The sequence below is a fragment of the Schistocerca nitens genome, chromosome 4 (assembly GCF_023898315.1).
Source record: "Schistocerca nitens isolate TAMUIC-IGC-003100 chromosome 4, iqSchNite1.1, whole genome shotgun sequence".
NCBI lineage: Eukaryota > Metazoa > Arthropoda > Insecta > Orthoptera > Acrididae > Schistocerca > Schistocerca nitens.
The window spans coordinates 620145436-620156278 of record NC_064617.1 but is presented as its reverse complement, the minus strand read 5'-3'; the positions used below and the strand labels follow the sequence as shown (position 1 = coordinate 620156278).

The 10843-nt window shown below is 43.6% G+C and overlaps 1 non-coding gene across 1 annotated transcript; it reads right to left on the bottom strand.

Annotated features, from left to right (window-relative positions):
• Positions 1-10343: 10343 nt before the first annotated feature.
• Trnai-uau (transfer RNA isoleucine (anticodon UAU)) lies at positions 10344-10417 on the bottom strand. The gene has a single exon. It is a non-coding gene; the product is annotated as a tRNA-Ile (tRNA).
• Positions 10418-10843: the final 426 nt, after the last annotated feature.

Below are 10843 nucleotides of genomic sequence, written 5' to 3'. Positions count from 1 at the left end.
GATGTGAACCCGTTTATAATACTTTCTCGTCCTTTATATCGATGGAGAAGATTTTGGAGGAATTTTAGAGATAATGAAGGCCTGTCCAAGAATGAAATGTTTGTCAGAATTGTTGATTGAAGGAAATCATTGTCCCTCAGATAACTAATAACTTTCATAATTAGCGTTAATTTGATGACTTTGTTTTTCATTGCGTCACAAATAACTTCTTTGGTTGAAATGTTTATAGTTCTTTTTGTAATGAGAGAATTTGTAATTGTTAGACTTTCTTACGCTGTGCAGTCTTTTTTCAAATAATCAGACTTTGATATCTGAAAAACGATTTTCTTTAAAGTTAATCCCACTTCCATGAAGTTCTGGATATTCTGTTGGTTGTACATTGTACCTTGCACCACAAGAAGTCAGATTGTTTCTGACAAGCAAAAAGAAAGAAATTAATAGTGAGTAGTTTGAGTAGTGTCTTTTCCTTTAGCTGCTGTATCCGCTGGTTTGTATTTGCTCAGTCACACACACACACACACACACGCGCGCGCGCGCAAGAAAGACAACTTGCTGAGTAAGAGGTAAGTCACTTTCATTTCACAGCATATCTCACTCTGCATTCTTGAGCAAGCACTCTGTAGTCAGGATCGTCACGTGCCGCTAGTAAGCAGATTAATCTTCAGTGAACAGTTTTGGAGAACTGGCAGGTTCAAATAGTTATTTTCCTCCAAGTAGAGCAATAATTTATTTTGTGGATATTCAATGTGAAACATGGCACTTTATATAAAACAACGTTCAAAATGTGCTTCGATATTGAGTTTTAGTTATATAGTTTTCACCGCGCACAAAATTAGTTATTTTGGCATTTCATTGGATTCATTTTCCTTACTTAAAATTTTGCGTTTCAAGAAGTTTAATGTTTTATTTCACGGCATTGTTCACATGCGCAGCACCAGCAGTTGAGTACGACGTATGAAGTACACCTTACAGGAGGAGAACGTTTTAGAAAACAAAATATTCGCTCTTCACACACATTTAGACAATTTTTTATAGAAAGTTTACAAACTTAGGTAGCGGTGTTCAGTGCGTTCATGCATTCATAAACGAAAGCAGACGTAACATGTGGAGTTGAGGAACTCAGAAATTATGTTTGTAATTGAATTTGAAATGGTTTAAATTTATTATCACGTTCAGTGAAGATACTCTTCGTTCCATGACATTTAAACGTTGTGCTACGTTATAATTGTTCCGTAGTTGATTTCACGGAACATTTCTGGGGAGTTCTACCCAAGTTTCGTGTAACGTTCCAATAGTTATTACTGTGTAATTACTGCCTATGCTATGTGTTCTTTCCTGAGTGATCTTCAATAAAAACATGATAAACATAGAAGACGTACTTCTTCCACAATAAGAACGCGATAGAGTCGCGAGCCTAACGCCTAGTGGGATCGCGACAGGTCCATTAAACAATGATTATTAGTGCCACGCTTCTTACGCACAGTATCAATTGATACGGTGCTCAAGTTTGCAGTTAGTAGCGTGGTGAGTCAATACGTAAGCAACTATGATTCCAATGATCTCTACCAATTCAGCTCGAAGGAGACGAGAAGCCAAGAAATGTAAGCGCACTGTCCAAGGGTTGTGGATACGAAATTCACCGAAAGAAAGACGAAAGCTGACCCACATTATTTAATTACACGCAAGCAGATGGAGCCCTTTCAAACAGCACATAATTTCATGATGGACATCGACACATTTTTTATTTAATGAAATTTTTTGAACAAACGACGTTGTGGTTACGGGGTGTCCTCTTTCCCATATCGTAGCCGATGTTTTTATGGAAGATATTGAAGGTAACGCACTCAGGACTTCTTCTCTTCAACCTACATGTTTCTGGAGATTCGTGGACGATACTTTTATTGTTTGACCACATGGAATGGAAGCTCTTAGTCGGTTTTTCCATCATTTGAACTACCTTCAGCCACCAATGAAATTTTCGACGTAAATTGAAAAAGTTGGCAAATTGCCTTTCTTGGATGTTCTAGTACGTAAATAAAAGTGGTACCTTGAGACATGGGGTATACCGTAAACCCACACACACGGACCGCTGTCTTCATTCTACGAGTTGTCATCCAAATCAGAGCATGTGATTTCTATGTACAGTCGTGGACAAAACGAGTGAGATCCCTCAACACTTCACCTTTTCGTTATGCTGATCCGCACAGCTTTAAAGTCTGCTACACAGCATAAGAGGCAAGGCGACTAAGTGCTACGAACACAGTATGCTCAGGCGTGAAATTGACAAAATATCCGAACTTTGTCAGACTAAAACAATGACTCTGAGCAGTATGGGACTTAACATCAGAGGTCATCAGTCCCCTAGAACTTAGAACTACTTAAACCTAACTAACCTAAGGACATCACACACAATCCATGCCCGAGGCAGGATTCGAACCTGCGACCGTAGCGGTCGCGCGGATCCAGGTTGAAGCGCCTAGAACCACTCGGCCACAGTGGCCGGCTTTGTCAGACTGTTTTCAATCATGTGTAAGACTATATTGATGCTGATTAGTGTGTTAAACACAACACGTAAATGTAAGATATAAATGAAAGAAGACACGCTAATTAGTACGAACTGTACTAATTTTGCTGAATTTCAGCTTATCGAGATAACATAACTGTTTTAGTAAGACAAAGTACCCCAGACCGTTACGAATTAGCAAAATATTATGTGCATTCGGCCGCGAAACGGTCTGTGTCAACGTTCAGACCAGTCATATTGTCTTACCGTTGCTGATCTACCAGGAAAGTGTGCAAATGTAGCAGTGCGTGAAGATTCATAAGGAAATTCAGTTAAAAATCGTTCAGAGCCACACTTAAGTCAAAATGGCTCTGAGCACTATGGGACTCAACTGCTGTGGTCATAAGTCCCCTAGAACTTAGAACTACTTAAACCTAACTAACCTAAGGACAGCACACAACACCCAGCCATCACGAGGCAGAGAAAATCCCTGACCCCGCCGGGAATCGAACCCGGGAACCCGGGCGTGGGAAGCGAGAACGCTACCGCACGACCACGAGATGCGGGCTCACACTTAAGTCAGTTCAGTTATTGACAGACGCGGAAAAAGTAGGCAATACAAGAGTTTCATATTGACATCCACAGGGCGCCGGTACAGAATAAAGTTAGCAATGAAACGTACTGGGGGCGCGAAAATTTCTTAAAATTGCTTTACTGATAGTCTATCTGCCTCAATCGAGAGTAGAACCGAAAACAAACCAGACCTCGCTTGCAGTAGCAAACAGCTTCCACTACGCTGGCAGACAACCCAGGCAAACAGCCCTCTATTATTACCCCTGACATGAAGAAGCCGGCAGTTTCACAATGAAAGTGGCAAAATGATCTGCAGTTTCTGTTGCATAGAGCTCTCTGGAATCAAAAACAAGAATTTTCTACCCTTATATCACCGCTTATGTGACGAGCATTCGGAATGTTGATCTAAATAACAAAATAGTGTTATTAGCGAGTAAATTTAGAAGAATGATTCTGCACCACCCCAGGAAATAAACAGCTACATAGCTGCCTAACGTATTCTACAATGTTTCGAATTGTCCATTAGACTCGCCACAGCCAGAAAACGTTCATTAGCCGAAGTGTTTCTTAAGCTAGTTAGCATTGAGAATGCTCGCACTTCTAAAACGCTGTGGCATTAATACTGGGATCTGATTTACCACGTGTACATGTACATGTACATCTACGTCGTTACTCTCCAATTCACACTTAAGTGCCTGGCAGAGGGTTCATCGAGCCATTTTCATACCACTTCTCTACCATTCCTCTCTCAAATGGCGCGTGGGGAAAGGACCACCTAAATCTTTCCGTTCCAGCTCTGATTTCTCTTATTTTATTACGATGATCATTTCTCCCTACGTAGGTGGGTGTCAACTAAATATTTTCGCATTCGGAAGAGAAAGTTGGTGATTGAAATTTCGTAAATACATCTCGCCGCAGGGAAAACCGTCTTTGTTTCAGTGACTGCCACCCCAACTTGCGTATCATGGCAGTAACACTCTCATTCCTATTGCGGGATAACATGAAAAAGGCTGCCCTTCTTTGCACTTTTTCGATGTCCTCCGTCAATCCTACCTAGTAAGAATCCCACAGCGCGCAGCAGTATTCCAGCAGAGGACGGATAAGTGTAATGTATGCTGTCTGTTTAGTGGGTATGTGGCATCTTCTATGTGTTATGCCAACAAAGCGCAGTCTTTGTCTCGCCTTCCCCACAATATTATCTGTGTGGTCTTTTCAATTTAAGTTGCTCGTAATTGTAATAACCGTAGAATACGTTTGACAACTATGTGACTATCGATTTAAGTTCTTGAGTGGTTCATAATTATTTTAGTAAATCCACTCGATATTTTTATGTCCTTTAAATTACATTTGATACATGATTCGCACTGAAGACGTAGGAAATGTATGTTATTTGGTACAGGAAGCACGTTCCAACAGAAATTGCTGCTTGCATTGACATTTATGTTGCGAATTAGTCGTCTTATCCATAACATGGACAACGAGGATGCTTTGTTTTGCCACAGTTGTTTCATAGCTTAGTGGTATTGTGTGTTAGTGGCGTAGCCATTTTACATACTGCGCATGTAACACACAATAAGAGCGTTGGATGCTACAGTGATCAGTCTACTTGAAAAACGTTTGTTGTGATCGTAATTTATGTAACTTTCCCTTCGACTTCCAACTGGACAATTTGTGGAAAAATATTTTACCTTGCTAGTCCTAGTTTCAGACAATGTCTGAATGAGAAAACGTAGTCAGTGAAAGCAATTATTTGCTGTTATAGCAAACTTTTGAATCCATTGGACACTTCAATTCTGTATATTGAATCTGAGAGTTTTGTTATTCGTGATGACTGGGTGTTGTGTGCTGTCCGTAGGTTAGTTAGGTTTAAGTGGTTCTACGTTCTAGGGGACCGATGACCATAGATGTTAAGTCCCATAATGCTCAGAGCCATTTGAAGTTTTGTTATCCCTCTTGTTATTTACTGTCTCAATGTCGTCCGTGAGAATAAAATTAAAGGCAGTGGGATTAGGTCCTGATCAACGTACTGTGTATTAATATTCTGCGCTGGTACGTAGATTTTAAAGGTTATGTTCTTTACGTAAAACAGAGTATCGGTTTCAGTCCTAGGATCGACGACAAACTTCAGAAATACAATTAAAGAATAGTGACATATCGAATATGGCCCCTCACCATCAACAATAGTTGTTACCCATTGTTTTGTATTTGCTATTTGCCCGTCGTCACCCTTTAGAGACCAACCTGATCTTTCCACAATGCCATTTTTGACTTGCTTCTTAATATGTCCTATAACTCCAGATTTTTTTAAAATTTTAACTGTTAAGTACGCTATTACAAAAATTAAAAACTTCCAGTTATTCTTTATATCTTGAAACTTACTACCGTTCACTGTCACTGAAGAAAAGATACATAATAACAAAATGAAATCATACATTAGAATCTCAAAGCATACTGTGAATGGTTAAAATGAAATGAACTAAAAATCATTTTCTTGTCTAAAACACGTTACTGTTCCAGAGAACTTCGACACCTCTCAAAATTTTTTACACCTCTGACGTTTAGCCACATGTGGACAAATAGTGGGTCTCATGAAGCAGCATTGTTTAGCCGTCACAAAATAAAGCCTCAAAAATCAGTAAATATAACTATTCTTCCACTGTTGTTCCGAATCGCATATACCAACCGCCCTCTACTGTGACAACGACTCAAAGTCTATTGGGTATTTGATTTTTCTCTTCTTTTTCGGGCCTCCTTACGTCCCCTTCTAGTCCAACCTTCGCTCTCCAATTACGCCTTCATCGGTGAGCTTCTACTCAATATTTTGCGTTTGTGCTGAATAGCCAGATAACTAGGAGATTCAACTAACTCATTCCAAGCGTCATGAATCACATCAGAAAGCTGTCGGCGGGTCGAACGTGACTGTCCTTTTTCCCGAATTACACTGACCATTCCTGCCCAGATATTCTCAATGGGATTCATGTCAGCTCCTTTAGGTGGCCATTCCATTACAGTAATATTACTATTTACTATGGTCGTCGAACCACTTCTTAACCATACGTGCCATATGAGCGATCTTGTTGGAACATGATCTGATCATCGCCAAATCTTGCTGTCACAGAAGGCAACATCACGTTCTCCTTATGTAATTGCGCGCATCGAATCTTCCTTCTACTTCCCACAGGAGCACATACCCTTCGGCCGATATCTATGTCCATACCGTTACTGACTCCCTGCCAATCCTTCGGCAAATGTAAATAAATATTGGATTATACCTAGCACCTTTTGGCCGGTAAACAAGTATTTTTCTGGTTGATGCCGTAGAGAAAACTTTTTCCTCCGTGAAAATCACTCGCCTCCAAAACTAGAGACGTTTGTCGACATTTTCAGCAGCAAAAGCAGAGCGGGCTTCTCTGTGAAAAATAGTCGATGTCTCTTTCACAGCAGCGCTTCTTGTTCTCAGTCCACCTTCCCTTAGACGGCGAGTGACGGTCTTACTGCTAACATTGAGACCCAAAGTCTGCTGCATTTGTCGTGCGTTGACAAATGGGTGGTTCTCACTGAAACGGCTTACCTGCCGATCCTGAGCAGGTGCTGTTTTGCGGCGACGGCCATGAGGCCTCCCATTCAGGTTACCACCCGCTTCCTTTCGTCTAATCCATCTGGCTACCGTCGACTTGTGAAGACACATTGTTATTGCTATATAGCCATTTGAAAATCCCTCTGCGTGGAGTGCTATTATAGCGCCCTTGTCTACCTCAGCCAGATGGGCCATTTAGTGTCGACTGAATGATTTGTCGCGGTTAATATCTTCTGCGAAAACAGCGCTAGTAGGAAACAGACTGCCTCCTCCACGACTGCAGCGACAGCGCAATGGCAAAGTATGTGTAACATGGAAATCGATGGCATAAACGAGAGATCGCAAGCCCGTACCAGTGTCATTACACAGTGGAGCAACTTAGAATCTGTAATTTTTCTCAGAAGGGACTCGTCCGCTCTTGTCATGTCGTATCCTAATAAATATTACATGAAATGAAATGTTTACGTTTTGCATATACGGCAGGCCTAACGCAAGAAACATTTCTGAAATATCTGAGGCAATCTGAAGAGCACTCCGTGAATTTTAGTTGTAGAAGTTTGCCTTATAAGAAGGATAACGTGTTTATCCTCGCTCGCCGTGTTTCCAAGTGGCGCAGTTTACTCTGAGGCATACATAGTTCTCGCCGGGCGTAAGAAGCGACTCGACTAAAGAGGGGAACTCGCCAGGTGCCATTAGCTGATTGTCCGAAAACTTTGCTCTGTGAAGGAGAGGACAAAATAAGCGAACATGTGTTTTGGCTTACCTGCAGACGCTCGACCGCTTCCTAGAAAACGACAGTTAAAGATATCAACGCGCTGTTGCTATAGTGTAGATACCTTTTGCGCGCGAGAATGCAGTTGAAGCGGTGGCTCAGTGACTACCGTCGCTCCTTCTTAAGTTTGATTCCCGAGTTCGAGACCGTATTGGTTTCTTTATTTTTTTTTTCCTCTCTCTCTATCAGAATTATCTACGAATGTTTTTTTCAATTTATGTTGAAATAATGTCGTTATTCGTCAGTTAACTTTCTGTGTAATTCATGAATTTAAAAAAAAAAATAAACGAATGAGAAAAAATGTGAAATATTTTTGAACCTCAAATATTTCACATCATTTTCTCGTTCGTTTATTTATTTTTTTTAACTTCTTTCATTACACAGTAAATTAATCGACGAATGACGACAACATTGTTTCAACATAAAGTGGAATAAATATTCATAGATAATTCAGAGTGTGAGGAAGAAAAAAGGAACAACCCCGTTTCGAACTCGCAGCGCGAAGTTCTGAAGTCGCGACGGTTGCCGCTGAGCTGTAGCTTCAATGGAATCATTACGCACTAAAAGGTATCTACACTATAGCAACAGCGCAATGAAAACTTTGATCGTCGTTCTCTCAGAATCGGTCGAGTGCATGCAGATGAGCCGAGACACGCGGTCGCTTGTTTTTTGCCCTCTTTCACTGAGCGAAGTTTCAGCAAGATAGGGGTATGACACTTAGCGGGTCCCCTCGTAAGTGGCGTGCGTTGCGATTCAGTAGACAAATTGTGTCCACTTTTCTCGACTACTCATTGACATGTTTGGAAACTTTCGTTCTTGTAGTGGCAGTTTGCATTATGAGGGCTTGTTTTCCTGATAACGAACTACTAATGGACTGTGCCTCTAATTTACGTTAATATATATATATATATATGAAGACAGTAACTTGTTCTCGAAAGAACAGTTACTGTTGATGACCGTGCAGCTTTTCCCTGGAATAAATGATAACTAACTGACAACCTCAGCTGCCGACAGGTGTTGTTGTTATACCTCGATGTGGACAGCTGAAAATGTGTGCCCCGACCGGGACTCGAACCCGGGATCTCCTGCTTACATGGCAGACGCTCTATCCATCTGAGCCACCGAAGACACACATGAATAGCGCGACTGCAGGGACTTATCCCCTGCACGCTTCCCGTGAGACCCACATTCTCACCTCTCCACAAGTCTACATATGTATTGTACCTTATAGACATTTGCCCACCCACTCATTACTCGCGCACGCTTTGGCGATTCCCGTAAGAGTTTGGGCAACCTGTGCGCATTCGCACAGACGAAGGTCAATGGCTGCGTAGCCTTTAACTATATATACACTCCTGGAAATGGAAAAAAGAACACATTGACACCGGTGTGTCAGACCCACCATACTTGCTCCGGACACTGCGAGAGGGCTGTACAAGCAATGATCACACGCACGGCACAGCGGACACACCAGGAACCGCGGTGTTGGCCGTCGAATGGCGCTAGCTGCGCAGCATTTGTGCACCGCCGCCGTCAGTGTCCGCCAGTTTGCCGTGGCATACGGAGCTCCATCGCAGTCTTTAACACTGGTAGCATGCCGCGACAGCGTGGACGTGAACCGTATGTGCAGTTGACGGACTTTGAGCGAGGGCGTATAGTAGGCATGCGGGAGGCCGGGTGGACGTACCGCCGAATTGCTCAACACGTGGGGCGTGAGATCTCCACAGTACATCGATGTTGTCGCCAGTGGTCGGCGGAAGGTGCACGTGCCCGTCGACCTGGGACCGGACCGCAGCGACGCACGGATGCACGCCAAGACCGTAGGATCCTACGCAGTGCCGTAGGGGACCGCACCGCCACTTCCCAGCAAATTAGGGACACTGTTGCTCCTGGGGTATCGGCGAGGACCATTCGCAACCGTCTCCATGAAGCTGGGCTACGGTCCCGCACACCGTTAGGCCGTCTTCCACTCACGCCCCAACATCGTGCAGCCCGCCTCCAGTGGTGTCGCGACAGGCGTGAATGGAGGGACGAATGGAGACGTGTTGTCTTCAGCGATGAGAGTCGCTTCTGCCTTGGTGCCAATGATGGTCGTATGCGTGTTTGGCGCCGTGCAGGTGAGCGCCACAATCAGGACTGCATACGACCGAGGCACACAGGGCCAACACCCGGCATCATGGTGTGGGGAGCGATCTCCTACACTGGCCGTACACCACTGGTGATCGTCGAGGGGACACTGAATAGTGCACGGTACATCCAAACCGTCATCGAACCCATCGTTCTACCATTCCTAGACCGGCAAGGGAACTTGCTGTTCCAACAGGACAATGCACGTCCGCATGTATCCCGTGTCACCCAACGTGCTCTAGAAGGTGTAAGTCAACTACCCTGGCCAGCAAGATCTCCGGATCTGTCCCCCATTGAGCATGTTTGGGACTGGATGAAGCGTCGTCTCACGCGGTCTGCACGTCCAGCACGAACGCTGGTCCAACTGAGGCGCCAGGTGGAAATGGCATGGCAAGCCGTTCCACAGGACTACATCCAGCATCTCTACGATCGTCTCCATGGGAGAATAGCAGCCTGCATTGCTGCGAAAGGTGGATATACACTGTACTAGTGCCGACATTGTGCATGCTCTGTTGCCTGTGTCTATGTGCCTGTGGTTCTGTCAGTGTGATCATGTGATGTATCTGACCCCAGGAATGTGTCAATAAAGTTTCCCCTTCCTGGGACAATGAATTCACGGTGTTCTTATTTCAATTTCCAGGAGTGTATATGAAGACAGTAACTTGTTCTCGAAAGAACAGTTACTGTTGATGACCGTGCAGCTTTTCCCTGGAATAAATGATGACTAACTGACAACCTCAGCTGCCGACAGGTGTTGTTGTTATACCTCGATGTGGACAGCTGAAAATGTGTTCCCCGACCGGGACTCGAACCCGGGATCTCCTGCTTATATGGCAGACGCTCTATCCATCAGAGCCACCGAGGACACAGATGAATAGCGCGACTGCAGGGACTTATCCCTTGAACGCTTCCCGTGAGGATAAGTACCTGCAGTCGCGCTATTCATCTGTGTCCTCGGTGGCTCAGATGGATAGAGCGTCTGCCATGTAAGCAGGAGATCCCGGGTTCGAGTCCCGGTCGGGGCACACATTTTCAGCTCTCCACATCGAGGTATAACAACAACACCTGTCGGCAGCTGAGGTTGTCAGTTAGTCATCATTTATTACGTTACTGTGTAGAAGTCCTACTGCAACTACTTGAACCGGATATGTTTGTTTATTTGGATAGTCCGCTTCTTAGTTGCCATATTTCACTATAATATTTTCCTTTGTTTCAAAAGGGAAAGTTTAGATGACCACTGAACTTGGTAACATCAGTAACAATTTAAAACTTTGAAACAGTTACTTGTGGT